Source organism: Cuculus canorus, chromosome 18 (assembly GCF_017976375.1).
Source record: "Cuculus canorus isolate bCucCan1 chromosome 18, bCucCan1.pri, whole genome shotgun sequence".
NCBI classification, from domain to species: domain Eukaryota; kingdom Metazoa; phylum Chordata; class Aves; order Cuculiformes; family Cuculidae; genus Cuculus; species Cuculus canorus.
The window spans coordinates 3103310-3126130 of record NC_071418.1 but is presented as its reverse complement, the minus strand read 5'-3'; the positions used below and the strand labels follow the sequence as shown (position 1 = coordinate 3126130).

General features: G+C 46.1%; 1 protein-coding gene across 3 annotated transcripts in view; it reads left to right on the top strand.

Moving 5' to 3' along the window:
- Positions 1 to 22821, top strand: part of COPRS (coordinator of PRMT5 and differentiation stimulator) — a 172308-nt gene that overhangs the window by 138380 nt on the left and 11107 nt on the right. For 2 of the 3 annotated variants that reach the window (XR_008452809.1, XR_008452808.1), the window contains exon 4: positions 11390 to 22777. The gene's annotated coding sequence lies outside the window, so the exon portion shown is untranslated. The remainder of the gene's footprint in view (positions 1 to 11389; positions 22778 to 22821) is intronic. The other variant, XR_008452810.1, reaches the window with a different exon arrangement.

Here is a 22821-nt window from a genome sequence, read left to right as displayed (position 1 = left end):
AAGCGGTGAGATCTCATCCTGGAGATGATGTGCTGATGGCAGAGGGCCTTTTTCAGATTATTTTAGCTAAGCCAGTGTTTTCCAACCTTAATTTATTTATCATGAAACATTTGGCATTGCAGGATTTGAGCCTTTTTACAGCAAGCTTAAGCCTGTTTACTATTTCCTTCCTCATGTAAATTCTTAGGAGCTTTTCACAGATCTATGGAAGGAGTCTGTGCACTTGGAAGGGACCACAGCTCAAACTCCTCCTTTAATAAAGCTATTGCTGCTCAGAGCCTCTTCTTCTTGTAAGCTGTGTGAAGGTGGAGAGAGACAAAGAGACAAGGATGCAATACTGCAAGTTCTTCTCACCTTCGAGAAGTTGGGAATACTTTTTATTTAGAGGATAATTTCAATAGAGTTCCCAAGACTGGTGTCCCACTAAGGAGCAGGAGCACAAGGCTCCTCTTGTGAGGTGTCACGTTACCCAGGAGACAGACCGAGCAAGGGAGAAATGTTGCAAGTTTTTGGAAAAGAGATTTATATATAAATGTGTTACGGGAAAAAATACCTCTGCTCATACACATGCTAATTCTTCTGACTTACTTTGTTTGCTATCTGTCTTTCTTTATTGTTTTCAGAGATTTATAGGAGTTTAATTAAAAAGGCAGTTTAACTACCCTCTTCTTTCCAGATTACAAACGCTAAAATAAAATGAAGTGAAATACTGGAGAGCCTGCTTTATATTCCCTTTAAAACTGAACACAAAAGCCAAATGAGATCATAGGGTTTATCAGGCAAGATATTTCCAGAAAAGATGAGGAAGAGCTCCTGCTGTTGTACAAGGAATGGCTGAACCTTTGCCTGGAAAATCATAGCAGTTCTCATCATCCATTTTTGGGAAGGATAAATCCAAAGTGGGACTAAGAAGGTGGTTAGGTCAACGGGTGATGCTTACAGAGAGTAACTGAAGGAATGTGGGTCATTCCAGCAGAGTTGAAGTGAGGGCACTGCTTTCTGTAGGTGCAGCGTAATGAGGAATATTATGTAAATGAAAGGAAATCTTTGGTCGATGGAATGATTACAAACTGTCGTGGAGTACATTTAAGCTGGAATGAGGAGGGCTCTGGCCTTCCAAGCAACTGGGTTCTGCGAGATCTTGCATCAAGACAGTGAGGCCAGGCTCCAATTGCGTAACCCACATAGAAAAGGAATTGCATGTGAAGCTGTGAAAGTGGAGTCTGGCAGCAGTGATCATCTCCAGTTCTGTACTCTCCCAGAATACCATTAATTTCTTCCATTAGCCTGGTGTTCCATAGGCAACTGTCTAGCTGTGATCTTCCAGAGTGCCAAAAGTAGGCTTTGTTATTTAGGTTTTAGCTCAGCTATAATACATCATCTAGAAAAGATCCTGCTGTGCTAAGATGCATTCAGTTATGTGGCCATATCCAGTGTATACATTAAACTGCTCTCTGCTTTGTCTTTGTTGGCTTCTCTGTCAGCAGGTAAGCGACCAAAGTGGCCCGGGACCTGCTGGCTGTGACGCGTCGTGCTTACTCTCTCTCGGTTTTACATCTTTTGCAAACCTGGTGCTTCCACGTTCCTTACCAGCACTTGGCACGCTGGTTTCAATGCATCTCTGCTGGAGTGAGCAGACAGTGCTTTGCTCCTGACTGCCTGTATCCATGCTGTCTGCCTTTCTGCTCTTTCCCTCTGTGGTAGGCTCCAGCTGCTTGGACTCCTCTCTTTGAACCGTGGCTCCTTCCATGCCCACGTGCTCTTTCTTTTCTAAAATACATTTTGAGGCTTCAGCTGTAGTGATCTGGGTGTGTGTTGCTGAGGTACAAACACCACGATCCCCAAGTGGTGGCCCTATACCCTGTGATGGAGTTCCTCCTAAAGGTGGCTTGATGATGGGTGTGCTTCATGGCCGGTAGTGACTGGTTTATGAAACAAGTGTCATCATCTCCAACAGAGATCATAGCCTGGCTTTTCTCCTGGTGGCTGCCGTAGCAGTATTCGCGTGTCTGCAGCCTTCTCCAGGGCATGCTGCCATGCCTTCTTCTCGCAGCAGTTGGATACCTGACTCTCAGAGCTCTTCCATCACTGTGGAGGTACTCGCAGCTCCTCCTGGGCTCATGGGAACTGTTTCATCCCACTGGTTACCAGGGGCTACAGGGGGGACTCTGGAAATGGGGTTGTGGGGAGGGACCAGTAGGTCTGCTGTCATCCTGCCATGCACTCCGCTTGTCGATACAAAGACCTGTCCCGTGTGGTGGAGCAGGGCTTTGCTGAGCGCGGGTGCTGCGCGGCACACGGAGTCTCTCTGCCAGTCCCTCCCGGGGCAGGAGGCAAAGCGAGGAGCTGAGAGAGCAGCACCCGAGTGTCAGATGTCTATCTTAGCCTCTGACCAGCAAGAAGGTCTCCATCTAAATCAACAAGAGCTCTCTGGACTTCGAACCATGGCGGGTGGGTATTTTTAGAAGCCAATCAATCAGTGGTGACTGTTCAAGTTCAGACAAGTCAAACACAGCCTGCAAAGTTACACAGAAGCACTGTGTGTTGTGGAAAGGCTGGTGAGCCTGCTTGTTCGACAAGCTGTGCCAAAGCCAGGAGCTGCCGGAGCTGAGTTCTTTTTGGAGAGATAGCTATAAGAAGTAGAAGTGTAAACAGAGTGTGGATTGTAAAGCGCACACTTTTTTTTTAATTGAAGCAATAAATTACAGTTTGGGCTTTCACAGAAACCTCTTTTCAAGGTGCTAAAAGCATTTTCCAAACCAGGACACAGCCCTAGGTTGAGGGGTTTTCATCTTGGCCTTTTTGCAAGTGAGAAAATTGAGGCACAAAAGTGTTCAGGGGCTACCGAGGTACTGCAGGGTCTCTGAAGAACCCAGCTTGTCTCTGTGGTTGTGCTGCGCTGCAACAGTGCTGAGAGAAGGAAACAAACACCTGTGCCCTGGCATTCGCCTTCAGTCTGATCAGCTGAAATAGCAGCGATGGGGTTAGCTCAGCTTTGGGGCTCTGAATGGCAGTGGCAGAAGGGTGACTTTTTGGTGGCTAAGCTACAAGGCAGCAGCATTGGAAGCCCTTGTAGATGCTTCCTCAAAGAACACGAGCTGGAATTCGCTAACACTGAGCACAGAGAAGAGCAGATTCTTGCAGGAACCTCTAGATGCTCTTCTAGTGTGTAGGGATGAAATAAAATAGCAATAATGAATCATCTCGCTCCATGAAAAATCCTTATGTAGTCTGGACTCAGACTGAACCTCTAAAACCAGACACCAACAAGTCAGTAGCCAGGTTAGAAAATGTTGGTGTTCTGATTTCCAGAACCTCAGTTTTTCCATCTCGAAAATGGGCCTGATGTTTTCTGTTGCCATTAACCATTGAGAAAAGAACCTGTGGCTCCTGCCCTGTCTGCTTCTCTGCTGCTTCTTGTCCTTCTCATCTGCTCCAGAGCTCCTCGCAAGAGTCTTTGCACAGCTGCACAAAATGTAGTGCATGATCTGATTCTCAAACTGGGCTTAACTCGTATGTTCAATGCCAGCTGGAGGGGCCTGCTGAGTTTTTGCTGATGCATCCGAAATATATTTTTAGGAAGGTTTCTCTGTAATTATCACATTATAGCTACTGCTGGATTGCTCAGAGTATAGTAAACAATTGCTATACTTGTTAGAGGTCATGAATATAGAAAAAACAGTCCTCTGCGTGAGGTCTGCTGTTAAATAATAACTTGTCGTTTCATGGTGCAGGGGGAGTGAATGCCCTCGAAGGGACATGCTGACATTGTTCAAGCCAGTGATCCAGTTCCTGTAATTTACACCACTTTCTTAAAGCTGCTTCTCTGAACAGGAACAATGGACGCTCCGAGGGGCAGCTGTTGCTCCACTGCAGCTCCTGGCATCTCGGGTCTTGATCCTCTCGCTGTTTTCTCCGTTACCGATGTTGCAGTAACTCTTAGGTACCCACATCACCAGAGACGGAGGCCGTAGGGTGATGGGCAGGTGAGCGAGGAAAGCCGTTAACAGCACGACTGTGCAGGGTCTGGCTCCAGACAGACAGGGGAGGTGAGTGGCAAGAAAAGGTGATCAGGCGCTCTGAGATTATTAACGAATAATTTTGTGATCAGCAGGTCTAATAAACAGTGTTCATCCTTGCAGCGTCTCCGCTGTCTGATGTGGAGGGAGCACTTGCTGCTGCCTTCTCCTCAGGGAATACTAATGGTGTCTGTATCCTCCGTCTGTCATCTCCAGTGCACCTCTGGGAGCTGTGAGAAATCCTCCTCTCTGTCTCGTTGAAATTGTCTGACATGTTGAGGGACTACTCACGCAGGCACACATGCGCTGAGATCACATGTAAAGCTTTGTTTCGTTAGGAAATCCAGGCTTTACAATAATCACCTTGCCGTTTGCCCAGGCGTAACGTGCAGTTGTGGTTTTCATGGTGCAGAAGAAATACAAGGATCCAGCTGTGGCTCACATCAGTTAACAAAACGGGCAAATTAATGATTGCAGGGCCCCAGGAGTCCTGTCTCAAGGCTAAAGCAGAAACCAAGAAATCTGGTTGACCTGAAAAAGCTGGGGTGGAGCAGTGGGCACTGGCGTGGGTGGGTGACAGATGTCTTTCGTGACATCTCTCAGCCCCTCCCTGTGTTAGGGGGATCTGCCCCTTCTGTGCTCAGAAGAAAATGATATCTTGGCAGAAACATGGCAAGTGTAAGAATTCAGTCTGGAAGTAGCTAAGCAAGGACATGAAGGAGCTGGTTGCAGTATTTCAATGCCTCTCTAGAACCCCTAGCTTGGAGGGAAGAGGAAGATGATACATGGTTGGACTCGGTGATCCGGTGGGTCCTTCCCAACCTGGTCATTCTTTGATTCTGTAAGACCTCACCAACACTGGTGATCTTCGGTAAATGCTGATAGAAGAGTGGCCAAGCTGCCTGTGGTTGGCCAAAGACAGGCAAAACTGTGCTTTAATTGTTGTCTACCTTATGTGAGGAATCATCCCTAGGGAACAAGGATCGCTCCCCAGCAACCTGGCAGCTCCCCTTGACCTGGTAGCAAGGCCCCTGGGCATCTCCTCCCAGAGCCATGAGATGAACAGAGGTGCTTTAAGACTGCACAGCTGATGTGTGGGCTGGGACAGCAGGTGATTGTTTGGTGTGTGAATAATTGCAAGTTAAGGAAAGGTACGTGTGTGACATTGGCCTCAAGGTTTGCAAAGGACTGCAGAGATGGAGGAACATCTTTCGCAGACGCAGCCCTGAGCAAACAGTAGAAGAGCTGAAATGCTTCTAATGATCCATGGCAGAGTGCAAGGGTGTATTGCTGAGGTGAATTAGGATTTCAGGATGACCAATTTAAGTTCAAAACCTGTGACAATCTGGGAGGCTGACACAAGTCCCAGCTGCTGCTGCTGGAGTGGTGGAGCCTCCATCGCTCGCGTTTGCTCCCTGTACGAAGCTCAGCATCTTTCTCTGTGGCTGCTGCGATTCATGGGGTTGATGGGAGGAACAGCACACCATCCACAAACCTGGAGAGGAGGAACACTTTAGATGCACAATGCAGCACAGACTTCTCTTTAATGGTGGTTTATGTAGGCTGGAGGGAGTTACGGCTGAGGGTGGACACTCAGTGCCTCTGGGGAGATTGCACTGAAACAAAACTCTGATAGAGCCTTCAGTTTTGGGAGCTCAGTACTTCTGAATTGGTAGTTTGCATCAGAGCTAAATATCTGCCCCTACTCCTGACCTCAGCCCCCACCCTGGCACTGGGGGAAGGAGCCACCTTCAGATATAGATCTGACACTTCCTCAGATGTGCTGTGACCACCAGGCCCTCCGCCCTTCCGAACAGCACTGTAACAGTCCATATTCACATAGATGAGAGTGATTGAAGGAGGGAATGGTAGTCTCCATACACAGCCCCCTTGCTTTTTTTGGTTTGCATTGCATGCTCTGTGTTATTTTAATGTAGTTCCTAGTATTTAATGCTTTTTTATTGCTTTCTCTAATAACATCGACTGAGCCCTAAGAGCCAAATTAAACCAGCCATGCCAATAAGCCAAATATTTCGCTTCAACCAGCAAAGCGAATGCCTCTTGGCCCTGCTGAAGCTTAGATATGTAAATCAAGGACATCGCTGCTCATGAGGGAAACGAAGCAGATGGCTGCTGAGGTGCAGGTAGGGCAGGGCTGGCGTGGGTGCAGAGGCTGCCGTGGGCCCCATCCCCACACATGCTGGTTTTATCATCCAGGGTCTTGAGGTGGAAGTCAAATAAGGTGAAAAGCTGGTAGTTCCTATGGTCGTAACATGGCATCTTGTCTTGTGGGCTTTATCAAGTTGGGTCTTGTTTTTCTGTGGCTCTAAGGACCTTTAAACCCTTTGACTTCAGTGGGAGCTGGAGTTCATGTTCTGCGTTGCTGAAAGCCTTTCCATACAATTAAAAAACAACCCCAAACCTTCTCCCCGGGTGCTGATCCGTGGTGTGGTGGTGTCGTAAGTGCACTGGAGTTTCACTTACAGCAGCTGGATAGCTGGCCTTTTTATAGGGCTTTTATTTTATTCTCTCTGTCTTTTGCACAATATTCCTAAAGTTTATTTCTCTGTTTGCTTTTCCCCAACAAGCCCCAGCCTTCATCTCTGTCCTCTAAGCACTGCTTCCTGTTGTTCTCTGTGATCTCTCTTGTTCCATCTTTCTTCTCTTCTCTGGTTTCCTCCCTTTCATTTTAGCCCTTTTTTGTTCAGACCGACTCAGCCCATCCTCCCAAAGGGGAAGCGTATCTGTTTCATTCCCCTGTCTCTATTTCCCTCCCAGTCCCACAGCTGTTCCCTCTCTTTCCCGTTCCTACCAGCCCCTCTCCTGCACACAGCACCATCCACTGCCTTTTCTTTTTCCTCTCCACGTCCAGCCCCTTTCCTCCATCAGTGGAGGTCAACAACAGCGAAAACAGAAAATGAACCAGGAGGGGGATGTTACAGCCAAGAATGATTGTGCCTGCGAGATGCCAAGTATTGTCTCACCAGCGTTAGTCTGGACTGCTTTCATCTGGCTGGATGAGCTGCACCCACCAGCTCAAGCACTGACATACGAGTTATCGATCTCTTCTTGCCACACAATCTGTCATTACAGATGAAATTTTAGCCTTTCACTCTGCCCAAGGCTGAAAGGCATAAGTTCTGCAGCAGGGATGTGGTGGGGTGGGAATGTAAACTTTCTAACTTCCTTTCTACCCCCTGTGCTGCACTTTACCAGCAAGGCACCGGGCGTCTGTAGCTGCAGATCCCTGTGCTTTGGCCCATGTAAGTATTTATTTTCTAGTTGGGGTCAGTCAAAAGTAAGAACAGAGCTACAGTCTCTGCTGGGACAGAAAATAATCTAACAAGTTGGCTTGTGTGTGATTAAAGAAAATAGATTCTGCCACTAATTTGTTCTGCCACCGTTTTGCCCTCCTAAGTGGAACTCACTGGAGGAACAGTGAACGCTGAGCGCAGCTCGTCCGTGTTGCAGGTCTGTCTGTTCGCCTGGAGTGAATCAAACACAGAGCTTAAAGGTGAGAAGAGCTTTTCACTGCAGAGGGAACTGGGCTGCACTCTGCGTATCTGCCTCAGAAACTGTCTGACCCCCGTCTTGGGCGCATTTTACAGATCTAGGGAATGATTGAGTCTGGAAGGAGAACCTGCACAGGCTGTGCCGACAGCAAGTAAGCAAAACCCTCCACAGCCCTGTGTGCAGCCCAGATCCAGACCCCAGAGCTGCTGTTTCGCTCACTCCCTGGCTGGGATTGCAGCTCCTACCCCTTCCCCCTCGCCTCTCCCTGTAATCCCCAATTTAGACTTTGCTTTCTGCAGCAATGAAGAAAATGTCTTCAAAAACCTCCTTCCACTGCTGCAGCGGGAGGCTGCGATGGATGCAGTCACGGCTGGGGAATGAGCGCGGAGCAGTGCCGAGCTGTCTGTGCCATTATTGTTCTCTGCTGCAAACTGGAAGCGAGGGAGAGGACAACGCAGTCCATCCTTCTGTAATGACCCCCCTGGGACCTGAGCGAACCTTTGGTGTTGCAGGGTACGCACAATAGTCAAAACTGACACTTCGTTGTGTGAAGATAATGACAAAATCCCTCATCTGAATTGAGTCTCAATATCGATTTCATCGTGATGGCTCCACAGTGATCGACATTTAAACTCTGTTTTAAAAAAAAAACAAGACATGAAAGAGAGGAATACGTGGACTTCCAAGGCAAGCTCATGGAGTGCTGAAAGAGAAGACAATGCAGTGATTGCCCCCAGGCCAGCCTTGGTAAGCCTGACCCTCATGGGGAGAGTTACACAACTTCTTAAAGGGCTCTTCTGGTTCGGGTTTGTTACAGGGCAGTCAGAATGTGTTTCCTTTCTGAGCAGTGAGCTGCTCACACAGGTTCCCTCTCTCTGTACATGATCCAGAGCATCAGTTTGGTACCCTGCATGTAGCAAACATCACAGATGACGTGTAGATGTGGCACTCTGGGACATGGTTTAGGGGGCACGGTGGTGTTGGGCTGACAGTTGGACTGGATGAGCTCAGAGATCTTTCCCAACCTTTGTGATTCTACGACGACTTTGCAATATCCGTTAGTATTTTTAGGGGCAAGAATATACAGAAAAGAAAAGATATGAAGAAAAACGCAAAGGATACTATTAGCTTGCGTTACCCCTTGCTAATGTAGATGATTGAATTAATAATGTTGCATTTCACTATGCAAACAGGCCATTTCTGAATATATCATAACGGCCCTCTAGCAAGCTCCATGGCCCATAAAACTGCCCACTCTGCTTATAGTATTTAATTGTTTTAGCTTTTGATAAATCTCCTGTTACAGCCTGTTGAACATTTTAAAGCGTTTCTTGCTAATGGATTTTTGCAATGTGGTTTAAGGGATGTTGTTATTAATAAATGTAACTGCACTGAATAGTAATTTGATAAAGATGAAAGATGCATTTGTGAGTTCCACTTTTCTTTCAGCTGTTGCTAGGAATTTTCACTCCTTCAGAATATATTGAGCTTAATCTTGATTTCTTTTTGTTAAAACCGGGCTTTTATATTCTGATTCTATAAAGAGAGTATTAGTGGAGTCGGATCAGTTGTCAAGTCCCCTGTGGCGGTGAAAACTCAGTTCTTCTCGGTGTATCAGAGAGGTTTCCTTGCTGTGAGAGAAAACAAGACTGTCCCAGGTATCCCCTACAGACATCCTCAGTACTAGTGGAAAAGGATAAAGGCACTTTGGGATTGGGGCAAGGTTTTTTTTAATGATGATTAGTGAATCTTAATATTGATGGAAACATGGAAGAAAATAATTTGTCTGTGCTAGATAGTCAGTTTTTGCTAATGGGCTGTTCTCCACTATGTTATCGTTGCAATGACTGAAGCACTTCATTGTGTATAAATTAATTAGTGACTTGCATTTCAGTACTGAGCAATGTGTGTTTGGCTCCAGTGAAATAGGAAATGTGGAATGTCTAAAGGCTGGTATCTACCACAAAAATGGCTCTGCAAACACTTGTGGCACACAATAATGGGAAGTACTGTGAGTTCTATTGGGACTGCATCATAAAATTATCATAGGGCTGAACAAGGGCAATTGTGAAGAGGAATGTTAGCAGAAAGAACGGAAAACATGTCCTGTTCTAAGAAGAGAGCTTTGCTTTATTAGGATTTGATCCACACAGAGACTGACGTCTTCAGCACAGGAGACAGGTGTTAATCACAGGAAAGATTTTGTTTGCACAAGGAGCAGAAAGCTACTTCTCTGGGCAAATAAGAAAGAAACTGTTTTCTTCTCCTGGATTGAGCTCCTGGGTAAAGATGCATCACATCCACATGCAGAAATAGAAAGGACTGACGGGCAGCGTGAAGCTGGGGAGTGCTGAGAGCCCAGGGCTCTGCCCCTGCCTCTCTCGGCTGCCTGTTATGTGACGTTGTGCAGCTACTTCTCTTTCCCGCGACTCTCCCTTATCTTCCCCCCTCTGTGTATTTTCTTTGTTGGCTCTTTTCAAGAGCGGAGAATTTCTCATACCTTGTGTTAGCGCTGCGTGTAACTTCTCCAGATGGTATGGCAATATCATCAGAACTAATAGCTCGTCTGCCGCCCAGCTCATTCTCTCAGCTCATTCTTTTGCCAGGCTGCACATCCTTGTGAACAGGCAGCTGAGAGATTTGTATATGAAGCAGTGATATGGATCCGCCTCTGATCTGAAGTGTAAATCAGGGGGAACTTCAATGAAATTCAGCAGGAATAAAGTGGGTATTTGTTAGAGAGGAACCGAGACGTTCTGTACCAAATACACAAACGGCGCTTGCAATGAAGCTTCTAATTCAGGACGATAAAATGGTGTGAGATCTTGGCTGCCTGCACCTTGCACTAGACTCCTCCCTTGGGACAACTGTATTACACTATAATCATTCGGTTTTTCTGGACTGATTTCCTTGCATAGTAGGCTATAAATAATCATTATTGGTATTGCAAGGAGGCTGCAGGTTCCTGAACAACTGTGACTGCACTCTTAATTTGTCAATTACTGATACAATGCATCTGTTTTTCTAATTATTTTAATGGTGTTTTATATGCAAAGGAAATAATACAAAATTACTTAATTTTTTTCTTTCTAGATTTGTGGCCTCATGGGAGGGCAGCCCACCTGTGTCCATCCCTGTCTGTATATCCTGGGTCTGGACTCTTGTGATATTCAGGAATGAGCATTTTGGGTGTGCAGTTTAGCAGTGTGAAACCCCAGCCCCTGGCTGCTCTCTGCAAACAATACCAATAAGTTACCAACATCCCATGGGGCACATCTGATTACCTGAGGAAGATTCTAAGCAATGAAAATGTAGTTTTATCCGTCTCAAAGTGCCCCTTGCCAAAGTCAGCCAAGCATCCAGAAGCACTTACTCTATTATGAGTGATGCATCATTAATATTGTGCTAACTTGCTCTTGCAAGGCAGAGACAGTCTTTCCTGCGGTTTCAATTTCTATAATGTCCAAGCGTTGCCACCCCTATTGCTTTTGGCCCAGGCGTGCCCGTACAGACACCCAGGGCCTGACAGCTCTGATTTCTTAGAAGCCAATGGATCTAAGAACAAGGTATTGATGTAGGAGGGAGATGAATTGGGCCCGAGTCCCGTTGCTTTCAGTGAACAGGCTGTAGTCACTGTGGCATAGATCTTGAGAGCAGGGTGCTTTAATAACTTAGTTCTCGGGCACTCAGCTAAGAAACCACGCTATAGGGAGTGCGGCTGCCTGACGGGATGCTGAATGCTGATAGGTGGCCCAAAACATAGTTGTTGCCAAAGCGAGCTTATTTCCTCTTGCAAATCTAGTCCAAAGAGCTCATGATGATGTAGTTCCGCTCTCCTCCTCTGCCTCTCCCCATAGGAATGCAGGTCTTGACCACACACACAGGACCTCTGCCTTGAACTTTGCGCCTCGGACTTCAGCTTTGTGAGCCCTTCGATGGCCCTTCTGCAGCTGCACGAGGCCACACACAGTCGCACGTCTCTGCCGGGAGGTGACAGGCACAGCGCTGGCACTGGATCTGTGAATACATCTCCTCTGCAAAGTCAAACAGGTGAGCATAATCCACTGGTAGCTGAAGCGCTTTTGTTTGGCTTAGCAATAGCCCTGAGCGGGAAAGAAGCGTGTGCAGGTGGTCTCAGGAGAGGGGGATCACCTGCAGCTCCTCCTAAGCTCTTTCACACAGAGCAAGAAGCCTTGTCCCGATGTGCCGGCTCTCCAGGAGCCAAAAGGGCCATGGAGTCAGTGCAGAAGGGGCTCAAAAGGGTGTCTTTCTGATTTGGTATGACTGATAGGTGATGTTGCAGAGCCTGAGATTGCCAGAGAGTTAGACATACCACAAACTGAATGCAGCATTGTGGAATGTCAATCCCTCACTCCCCTGAGCGATCCCAGCTGGAAAGGCTTTCCAGGACAAATGGAGATGTGGCCCCTGGACTTGTTATTACGATTGCAAACAAGCCTCAGGCATCCAAGCTCTGACCTCTTTGACCAGTTGCTATGTGCTTCTGAAGATGCTCTGCTGCCTTTTCACTAGAAAGCAAAAGCAGTTTTGTGCCCAACAGGCAATAGATTCTGCTCTGTTTTTTGTTGTTGTTGCTCTCCTCCGTTGCCTTCCCTGCAAAGGGAGGGCGGAGGGGTGGTGAAGCCTGTGGGTTTTAAGGAGACACCATCTCTTTTATGTGGAGTTGTGGGGTTTTTTTTCAAGGCCAAAAATAAATGCTAGTGAAGGAATAAACAGACGTGAAAAGAAGACACGGACACTTGGAAGACAAGACTGCTTTGTGCTTCCCAAGCAAAGAGCCTGTTCACAAGGAGGTCAGTCTTAGAAAAACACGAGTCCTGTGACACTGCCGAGGTCAGTAGATGCTCAGCAGAGCAGTGGACTTTCAAGGCAGACATGCTTTGTGAGAGAGGCATGTTCTTCTTCTTCTCCAAGGTATTTTCAAGTATATTGAGGAGAGAAGAGAGAAATGGATAGGAATTTCCTTTGCTCTGCTTTGCTCTTTCATTTCTTTCTACAGGGTTTGAAGATGCACCAGTTGGTCAGTGGAAGACAGCTTCCATCAATCTAGGAAGGTATCAAGACCTTAGTGCTGCGGTAGCATCACTCTCACGCTGTCTGGGGAAGCGAGGGCGGTGCTGCTGCCGTTCTGCAGCTGAGGAAGCAGGTGAAGTGAGGACACGTGCCACAGGCAGGATCCCCGAGTGATACTCAAGGGAGTGGAGAAATCATTGAGCAGGTAGGTGGCCACCGCTAAGGTTCAAACGCACATTCAAGACAGATATCCTATGTGATTGTAAGGCCTGGATTTTTAGAGGGGTTTAGGTGGCTGACATGTTTTTTCCAAAGTGTTTTGAGGGCAGGACTCCTCTTTCCTAATGCTGGCCTAGTACTGCCAGTCTCAGGTAGGTCTTTGTTGCCCGCCAGCTGCATTCCTCGTACAATGCAGTATCTTCCGAGATGTGATCTTCAGGCACTTTGTTTTTCAGTTGTCCGTAAAATGAAAATGTGTGTTAATACAGAGAAGTGTTATGGTGATATGGAGTCTCATGCACAGAGAAAGGCAAATACAATTCTTTTATGGCCTCTAAAGCACTAAGCTATGAGTCATCCAGAGCCTCTGAGGACTCTAGTTAAGAAACAGGAGCTTTTAAATGCACCTTATTAGGGCTGAATCTCCAGCGCTGTCTGTAGTCACACACCAAATATATCCAATTCAAAAAAAGATAAATGTTGAGAAATTAGGGGAACTAATTAGTGGAATCAACTGCACTGAGGAGCAGAGGGGTTGAATGTGATGGAAACTGGATACCAAAACTAGCTGGAACACGCAGGAAGACAAGCCCTGAAGGGAAACACTCCAAAGCCAGTGGGATAACTAACTAGCCCCAAACACATGAGGGGAGTTAACTGAGTGCAAGCCAGGAATGGGCAGAAGATCCGATCAGTGAGAGAATGTTCAGTTCACATGCGGCCAGGGATTGAAATCAGATGTCTGGAGGGGAACAACTGCAGGGAATGACTGCCTGCTCGGCTCTTTGGTGGAGCACATCACCCCTGCCACAGGGCTGACTAAGCAGCTTATGCAGCAGGTCCCAAACAGCCATCATGCCAGTGGCATGTTCAGTCCAGCAGTTCTGGACCTGCTTTATAATCTGTTGTGTCAACTTTGCCACAAGGGTGGCAAGAAATTGGTGGGGCAGAAGACTGGAGGCAGTATTTGCCACAGTCACATGATTTTTAATTTACTGAGGACAGGAAGAGTAGAGGTAGACTGATAAACGTCAAAAGTTGTGAATTAGACATTGAAAAGGGAATTCAACAGATGGCAGAAAGTTTCAGCTGGATAAATACAAAAGAGAAAAAGAGGAGAAATGTGGTCATTATGTACTGAGAACAGGGTTGAGATTAGACCAGTCTACACATGGTCTAGAAATGAATTAGAACCACTTTGTCTACATTTTCAGTAGGGATGATCGTATTGAACAGCAGAGCAAAGACAAGATTTCCAGTAGGAACATACGTAAGATTTTCAGTAGGAAAGAGAATAAGAGAATGAAAGTTATCGCATGTAAGACAGAAGGAAAAGCTTAAAGAATTCAGTGTGCTCAAATCAAGGTACACTGGCAGATTTCCATCCCAGGATTTGGAAAGAACTGGCACATTAAAGGAGCTCAGCTTAACCTCATATTTCTCTTTGATGACTGAATTTATTTTTCTAGACAAATGAAATACAGGTGATTTGCTCTATCCAAACTTGAGTGATGAATCTGGTATTACACCACATGGGAAATTACTGGTTGAAGTTGAGAAGATGAGGATTAGTGGGGATGGTGAATGCAGGACGGCTAAAGCAAATGCCAAGGAGCTCTGTGGAAAGGAGAAACGCTGGGCAGAGGCAGTTAATAAGCGGAACTCCTCAAGGGTCAGTCTTCAGCTCTGTCTTGTTTTGTTAATGACTCTGGCACAGCAGTAGGAATGTAGTAAAGAAATCTGCTGAGGACACGGGCTTTGTTAATACAGAGGAGGATCAGAACATCAATCAGCAATAACTGAATGACAGAATTTGTCTGAAACAGAATAGACAAAGTCTAAAGACATGCAGTTAGAAATTAATAACTGGAATATCACATTACTCACTTGAGAATGACAAAAGCAGGGTGGTGGAAAAAAACATAGATAATTACTTGCTCCAAGGGATAACTGAGAGCCACCGATCTGATATGGAAAGGCAAACACAATCCTAGAAGATACAGGTTCACTCATGTTCAAGGAAGATTAGCAGGTACAGAGAAGGGCACTAAGGATGATCAGAGGGTTTAGAACAAGAGGAGACTAGAAGAGCTTCATTTGTTTAGTTTCTCAAAACAAAGACTAGAGGAGATAGGATTGTTTTCAGTAAATACATCTGATAGGTAAAGATCAGAGAAAAAAGAGAATTGTTTAAACTAAATTACGATGCTGGCACACGAACAAATGATGTTAAGGCTGGAAATTTAAAATGAAGTGCTGGAATAGCCTGCCAAAAAGCGTGATATGATGTAATTGACTGTAATAGTGGGAGACTGGATCAGTAATCCAGAGCCTTGTGTTCCTAGATAACTTTTTTATGGGTAGGGAGTCAGCCCTGGTGATGCTTTCGTGCAGGGAATTGAAAGGAATGGCCTAGGCCAACACCACAAACGTGATCCCAGCAACAAAGTGCAGTAAGCGACTGAGACTCATGTCGCCCCTATCCAGTACTGATCTCTAACTATGCAAGCTATGGCAAAGCACGTGTGGTGAAGTGCTGGCTGTATTGTAGAAACACTGCCACTGAAGCATTTTTTTGTGGGTTTGAGCTCTTTCTTTCTACCCATTTTTCTTTTCACCATCTTTCACCTTGAAAGCCTGAGACTACATGGTTGAAACTACATCTTCAGCGTCGCTGCCTGGTCTCCTGGTCTCTGCTTAGCTCTCGCTGGGAGCTGGAAGCAGGCGATGTGCTCGGCTCCCAGAGCCTTTCCTCTTCTGGTGTCACGTCACCCAAAGCTCACAGCCAAGGGGCAATGCTGTGCATCCTCAGAGAAAAACGTGCAGCAGGCAGGGGTTTGGCAGAGTGGATGCTGGCCTTGAACAAGCACCTCGGTGATGACATTTGCCGATAGATACATGCCACAGTGCCCGTGTGGCAGCAGGAGTTCCCCCGACCTCGCGGCACTGAGCCGGTGATCCCGTGGACCCCTCGAGATGGCTGGGAATGACAGCCAGTGCCCCCAGGACTGCTCCGCTCTTGGCACAGGCTGGGAGCCCAGAGCTAGGAGCCTTGTGCTGCTAGTGCGAGTGTGAGGAAGTATAACTGGCCAGTCATCAGGTTTGGAAAAGCGGGGGAAATAGGAGGCTGATAACAAAGCTTTTATTTCAACAGCTGAAGGGAGGTCCTTCCCTCCTCCTCCCCTTATGGGAACTGGCAAACTCAGCTCTTTAATGTTTCGAGCTCATCTCAGCCTTGCCTATAAATAGATAAATGAGATTCCTCCTGTCCCAGTGAGTAATTCTGACATCCTCCCGTTGCCTCGCAGAGAGCTGAGTCACAGGCACTCTGCACTCTAGTCCCTGCATTACTTACATGGTCTCAAAGGAAATTTTAACACATCCAATGAATCATCAGGGATTGGATCATGTTTAAAGTTATTCCATTGGCATTTCCCTTCTATTGTAGCGAGTCTGCCAGTACTTAAAACTTTAGCTAATCTGGACTCAAAATGCATTGAGGAAATAGCATGTTGACATAAACAGCTACTAATAAAAAATAATAAAAAAGGTCCTTTTAAATCTGCATCAATAAATAAGTGACCCTTAGTGGATTCCTTTAGAGCTTTAGACTTGCTAATTTTGTCAGGCTGCTTCCTTGTTTTGTAGCTGCTTATTTAAAGGAATGCAAAGTTTGAAATGTTTTAATACTCAGTCATTAGGCCCCTAATTTAATCTCCCGCAGATTTCCTGCCAAAATATTATTTGCACTGAGATGGAGCTCGCAGCTCTGTGCTCGTTCTCTCACAGAGACACACACATTCCTGCTCTTACCCATGGTAAAAATAAAATGCCTGCAAAGCAGAGACAAAACCAGAGCAGTGTTAATAACAGAACGCAGGGCAGTAACACACTGCTGTACAGGGTGTTGAGCTGCAGCCTGAATCAATATCTCCTGATGGGACATTTTCTCTTGTTACCTTCCCTTCTCCCAGATGGTACAGTGTGGTCTGATCAGCTTAGAGTCAACACATCATTTGAAATCAGAGTACGGCTCTCTCTCCTCTCTCTGAAAACAGCTGGAAGAATGGAAAAGTTCTCCAGCAGAATTTGGGAGCTGTGAAACAAATATAAAAATATTTCTCTCCATTGGTTTTCTGGCTCACCTTTCCCATCTTAGAATTGGTTGGGACGTTTCACTCATTATTGCCAGACTCTCATTTTCAATGATCAAGGGATGCTAACATTTGCTGGTCCGCTACTGTGGTTTAGTAATTATAGACGGAAAATCTGTCTTGTTCTTTTGATAACCCTAGGAAACCTGTGTCTTATTTAAATATCAATTTTCTAGTACCTTCTCATCAAGCAATTCTCTGCCTGTGCATACATTGTTAATGAGCATTTGTTTAATGCATTCCAGTGTGAGTTGCCGTTGCTCCACGAGATACTACGTCTTCTGGTCCAAGGCTCCTCGGGTTATTTATCAGCCCGGCACAGCTTTGGTTGCCAGTCTGCTGCCAGCTGTGAGCTATACAACAGGGCTGGGGGAAAAAATCAGTTCTGGCTCAGCGTGCAGAATTGGAAATAATTCAACTACCTGTTGACAAATGCTGATTTATTTAACAGCATAAACTATAATATTTTTATAGCTGACAGGTTTCACCCTTGTCTGCAGCTGGAAGAGCCTGTGGAATTCTCAGAAGTTCCTCACTTGTGTCTTTTTCAGTTTTCTTATAGTAATGCCTTGTTCTGCTGTCTCTGTGCAGGAAAAGACATCCTTAATGGGCAAATCAGTGGTGTCAGCACGATGCTGGAATAGGGCGGCTGCATTAATTGGTGCCACTCGGCTCCCCGGTTGGCCTTTTTCCTGCAGCGGAAAACCCTGCTGGACGGTCAGGCCATAGAGATGCTCAAGGACAAGTCAGAGGCCTGAGAAGCAGCCAGCACTTCTGTAAAGCATTAATCACCCTGCGCGGGGCCGGGGGTGGGAATGGGCAGAGGGTGCACTCTCCCTCAGCACGCACATGTTTTCTATCTAAGCTTTGTTTCAGCTGGATCTTTCCCACTAGCGCATCCTTCTTTAACACCTTGTACTCATTTAAAGCGAGGCTGTTTAGCAGCACAAATCAATTAAGTACTGCAGAGACCCGCTGAGACAGACAGAGGTTCCTATCTGTGGTTCAGCCAGGGTGGGAGGCACGCAGAGGTTAAGCCTGTATTTTTTGCCACACAGCGAGTGAGGGTGGAGCGCTGAGCAGCCCCCGGCTCACATCCTGCATGGGTTCCAGCCTTCCCCAGCATCCTCCGTGCATGCCGAGCCCTCCCTGCTCACAGCTGATGCAGCTTTGAGGGCTCTGTGAGCTGCTTCTCTGGCATCAAATCGGAGTGTGCCAGCTCTGCTGCCATGCTCCCCTGGCCAGTCTTACCCTCCTGATGGGGTCTCACTAATGGGGTTATTTCTCCAGGGCCTGCCTGAGCCCATCCTGTCTCCTGGAGTGGGGACACGGTACAGTCAAGGTCTCCGAGTTCACCTCTATGCATCCTGCAGACTTCTCCATCAGGAGGTTGCCTGCTCCTGCTGAGGAGAGTCACCGCTCGGTGGCCACTGGCCAGAGGGACAGGCAGGGGTTTAGGAAGCAGCACAGACACAAAATGTGAACAAGAGGAGGCAGAAAAACCAGGCAGCTTAAAAATAATTGTTTGGATAGTCTTGTTCCAGTTTAACGTGCAAGCGTGAGAGCTCACTGCAATGTCTTCCGGCTGCCCCTCCTGCGGGAAGGCTGGCTGGGCAGATACACCTCTGCTCTCCGCTTCAGGTTGAGTTAGAGCCACTCAAAGACACCACACATTTCAGAAACAGGAGCAAATTGTTCAAGCCAGAGTTGATCCACAACATAAAGGAAAACAAAACCTCACCAACCAGCTCCTGCTCAAGCCTTTAAAATGTGCTTGGCCAAACTGTACTTCATGAGTGCCTTGCTGGAGGGCCACATTCTGTAGGACGTCCTCAGCTCACAGAAAGAGACCATTAATCATTAGTATGCCTTGGTCTCTGGCTATTTTAATCACTGTTGAAATACACATGCAGTTCCCACTCCTAAAAATGGTATTTGACTCCAATGCACATGATTTCCTTTGGCTTCCTTTCCCCGATTAAGAGCAAGCTGTAACGACTTGCAAGTACACACACTGCAATCCATAGATTTGCTTCTCATCTGTCACGAAGCAAAAAAAACACAGTACCACGTGCCGAATGAGACCCGTAGCGGCAGGCGTAACTATCAGAATGTAGTGTGGTGACTGTTGTGCCTGCAGGCTGGTGGCCAAAATCTGTCCTATGGAATGGAGTACTGGGAATGTCATTGGACCCTGCTGTATCCTCAGTCCTTTTCCACTTCCTTATGTAATGATTGGAAATACCTCTCCTGTATGCTGGCGCTGGTGAGGGGATGTCGGTCTGTTGTGGGAGAAGTGAATGAATCATCAGAAGTGGATGAACTAGGAGTGTATTTGTAAACTGTAGAAACCAGTACGTCTGTCTTTAATTTTTCTTTTAAAAACACTGAACAAAAGTCACAGGAAATTTAAGGAGAAACTAAAAGGCTCAGCCACGGATTCAGGAGCGCAGTGAAGCCTGGTACTTCTCAGCTTCTCTCATGAGGCAAATGAGCAGCCTGAGGAGTCTGGGGGTGTGTGTGGAGGAAACTTCACTGCCTTCCCTTAACTGCAGACTAATAAATAAATGCATCATCCCCATCTCCATGGGCTTACCCTAATTTACAGGCTGGATTGCTCCTGTGAATTTCTGTATGCATTCTCTGTCTATGAACATGCTGCTATTGAGCTTAAAGAACCCATCTGAGTTTACATAAAGAGAGAATAAGTGAAGTTTACAGGAATGCGAACTTAAAAAAAAAAAGTAGGGGAAGTTTTGCAGGTACAGTAGTCATCAAGGATGGCTTCAGTATTTGTCACACTGCGTCAGGTCTTGGACACCATGACAAATAGTTGAGAGGACTGCTACCAATTATAATTTGGGATTTAACTCATTACACCTGACAGCATTAATCATGTGTTGTACCATGATCTTTTTTTATTGTATCCTTAATAGTCAGGAAAGAATACATTTTTTTCCTTCTTCTTTTTTTCCAAAGCTGCATAAAGCAGCCTCAGTAATGAGCGGACTTTCAGTCTGCTGGGCTTTCAGATTAGGATGACAGTCCTGCTCCAGTGACATGAAGTTTTCAAACTTGCTGCTGCGGGGAAAGGCACACACACACACGTCACCCTATGCTATGCCAGCTGATGAGTTTGTGTGCTTGAGACTCGGACAAGTCTGTTCACTTTGCTGGGAGATTGTTTTGGTTTTCCTCATTTAAAATTACCAAATATCAACCTTCGAACCCCAGGCAATACAAGCGGGTGACAGAAGATGGTCCAGCTCTTCTGAAGGCTGCCTCAGCCATCCCACTGCTGTAGTCACTGTTTCTGTTCCACCAACTCCTGCAAAAGTTCTCCTAATTAAACACAGCTAATTCAAAAGTCAAATCCCAACAATGACCTGCTAAAGCTAAGAGTTCCTTGAGAAGCTGGATGTCTTCAGTCTTACTGAAAATGAAATGGTTAATTATGACAAAAGTATGCTAAAATAACCATATTTCCTCCATGCAGCAGCTATTAATTAGAAACTACAGTGACCTACCAAAGGGCTTGAGAAAAGGAAAGCAACTAATTTGCCTGCAAAAATATATTTCCTGCACCGGTTTGATTCTGCTTATGTGGCTGACATACAATTTCTGCTCGACTGAATCTACCACATTATTCTGGACAGGCGTTGTGCACTGAAAGCAGCTGATAATATTACAGAGCAGTTCAGAAAGCATCCCCTGCAGTGAGAGACTCCTTACAGCCTGGAACACTGGTACTTGAAAGACATTAATAGAATTGCTTGTAGTTGAAGAGAAATTTGATTTTTTTTACCTTTTCCCCATTGGGATCTCACCCTTCGCTACTTCAGGTCTAGTCTCTGTGGGCTGTTGTAACACTATTGCCAGTCTAGATGCCATGAATCTTCCAAGGATGTGCAAAGCAGCATGAGTGGTGGCTCAAGTTTAGTTCATCTGCTGTTATCCTTTTTTTCAGGGAAAGAATTGTGTGCAAGTACTTGGGGGGGGTTGAATTCAGTAGGGTCTGTTTTAATGTTCATACTACTTAGTGTAGACTAAGAAACGCAACTCAGGGAAGTGTAGGGCAGTGTCTAGCTGCAACAGAAGCTGATGGCATCACCTAAGACTGAAAATACCCATGACTGCCTGCGTGTACTTTTCAAAAGACCTTTATTTTAGGTATTTCTGCATTTTTCCAAACCAAACTGGAGGTGCTAAATGACCCAGAACCTTCGAGAAAAACCCCAAACCAACGAAAATAACAGCCAAATGTGTCCTTGAAATGGTAGTGGTTTGGCTTGGGCAGCAAGAAATGGACTCACGTGCTGCTGAGAATGTCCTAAGTGTTAATGAGGAACTGGCAGGGCTGGCTCCCACCTGCAGGGTATGCACAAGGGATCTGGGATATAAGCCCCTGGCCACGTACCAAACATCCCTGTCGACTTCTACTGCACCTACCTGCCACTCTGCCTGGCAGTACAGCACCTGGAGGGGACATGCGCGACCTGTGTGACTGCGAGAACTGTTTTAGGAACAGAGAGGATAAAAATAACAGCAAATCATACTGCTCTCCTATTCACCACAAGCAGTTACATACATGAAAAGTTTTGTCCACAGAGGCTGTACAAGATGCGTAAGCAGGTACTTGCAGCTTGCCGCGAGATAGATGACACAAGGTTATAAAGCGTTGGAACAGCTTGTCAGACATTTATGTAGGCAGAGTTCCCATAGCGCGTAGAAAAAGATCCATTCATCAGGGCCCTGGCTGCAGGATGAACTGCAGGAGTTTGTGCACATCCCCTGTTAGAGGCTCACACTCATCCTTCTGACTTCAAAATTCGTGAGTGGGTTCGCCTCACAGTGGCAGAGCTCAGATAGGAAGAACCTGGGGAAGCATATTCCAGTATTTGAAAGCAAAAATGTGTTTATTTTAACACATAAATATTCTTATTTTGTGTAAGGTGGTGATACCAAAGATAAAAATGGTAACACAGAAACACATCCAAAAAAAAGTTACAAACCCTTATTCCTAGTCTTCCTGTTTTCAGCACAAAGAATATTCCACTGTTGCAGGTTGTTGCTCTGCAGACTGTTCGCAGTTGAGGTGGTTGGGTCCAGTTGGCTTGGTAGATATCAGAATTGGAACAGATTAAACTAATTCCATCCGCACATCTTGCCAAGGAAACGTTCGAGCCCTTCCATCCCATTTCAGCATCAGATGAAGACGTGAGAGCTCCTCGATGAAGAAATCCTTGTGGAGAGGAGCAAAGGGGCTGGGGCTTCCTACGATGGCGCAGTCTCAGAAATTAAAGGTGTCAAAGCAGGAAGTCCCAAAACAAACAGTTCCAAAAGTGGCTCAGTTCTGGAATCAGCCTGCAGGGAAGGACGTTCCCGGGCAGCCCTGTGGGCCCTTGAACAGCCCAAATTGCTTTGTTCCCAGCTGGTTGAACAGTACCCATCCTTAACTGATAGTGAGGTGCCTTTCTTGTGTCCATTGTCTCATCTTATCAGGTCACACAGTCACTGGGACAAGGATTAGCTCTTAGGGCTTGCTTACACAGCAGAATGGATGATTCCACAATAGCTACGACACGATGGCTTCATGTGAACACACTCGCTCCACAGCAGCAGGTACAGCTCCTGATTCACACCATACCTCAACTGGAGCCACGTCAGGATGTCGGTGTGCCTTACAAAGTTAAACGAGACCTGGGACTCAGTTCAGGGATTGTTGTCACTTCGTGTTTACAGAGAATTCAGCTTTAAGAAAAGCAGCTGAAATGCTCCTGAGAATAACAAATAACAACTGAGTAAATGTTGCTCCAGAGCCAACTCAATTAAAAATAGGTAAGTGATGTGTAAAGCAAGTCTATGTAGCCACTGTAAAAAAA